The sequence below is a fragment of the Camelina sativa genome, unplaced genomic scaffold (genome assembly GCF_000633955.1).
Source record: "Camelina sativa cultivar DH55 unplaced genomic scaffold, Cs unpScaffold02394, whole genome shotgun sequence".
NCBI classification, from domain to species: domain Eukaryota; kingdom Viridiplantae; phylum Streptophyta; class Magnoliopsida; order Brassicales; family Brassicaceae; genus Camelina; species Camelina sativa.
In genome coordinates this window covers 1-983 of record NW_010923506.1, presented here as the reverse complement: position 1 = coordinate 983, position 983 = coordinate 1, and the positions used below count along the sequence as shown (strand labels likewise).

Here is a 983-nt window from a genome sequence, read left to right as displayed (position 1 = left end):
TATCAGTTTTGCTTTTTAAAATTTTAGTCAGGTTGAAAACCGGCTGATTCCTATACGAACTATGGTGATCTTATATGAATCTTTAATGCATACACATTGCTACTCTTTCAAGCACACTTAGTACTGAACTAAAATCACCACTTCCACTTGGTAAGCATTGTAATGCAGGACAGATTGTTGGGATGCACTTAAAAGGCTTGAACTAATATAACCAATTCTACTTGGTAAGCGTATAATAATAGAGACAAAGCAAAAGATGTTCACATCATTTTAAAGATCCAAAAGCTGCATATTAATTATTAACCAAATTCTATGTAGACTGACTTGATCCTTCGTTGTTGTCTAGAGCCATGGACTCAGATCCTTCATCTAATGTGTTCCTATTCTTCGGTCTTATATACTCAACCCCTACATTACCACACTTCCTCGAGTTGTGTCCAACTAGACCGCATCTGCCACAGCGAACAATCCTACCCTCTCTGCCAACTTTGTGTTTCTTCTTTGGAGACTCATCCACAACCATCTTTCTTTTACGATTCTTCTTACTTCTCTCCTCATGAATCTCCACCGAAGAATCAGGGTTCAAACTAACAAAGAAAATGCAAAAGAGCATTTCATATATTATATTGCAAGAGAAATGCTACAAAGGCAGCCATATTGTTAGATAAAATTAAGTGCTAAAAGTAACTGATAGAAATACTCACTCCATATTCTCCAACTGATAGTCTTGCAGCCATGAACACTGTTGTTCATCATTTTCCTTTTTGATGATCTCCAACGCTACTCCTTTTGCCTTCCGACACTGGTCACGCGAAGCAGTTAAATTCCAACGTTGCTGGATTTGTTCTTGAATAGCTTTTGGTTTCAACTTAGGATTACTCCTGATCTCGTTTAGAAACAGCCTAGCAATTACAGCTTGATTCAACAGCTTGCTACATCCGTTCCTTTCACAACGATGCTCGTCGTGATACGCTTTGATCATC

At 38.0% G+C, this 983-nt stretch overlaps 1 pseudogene; it reads right to left on the bottom strand.

Moving 5' to 3' along the window:
• Positions 1 to 292: 292 nt before the first annotated feature.
• LOC104774322 lies at positions 293 to 982 on the bottom strand (annotated as a pseudogene).
• Position 983: the final 1 nt, after the last annotated feature.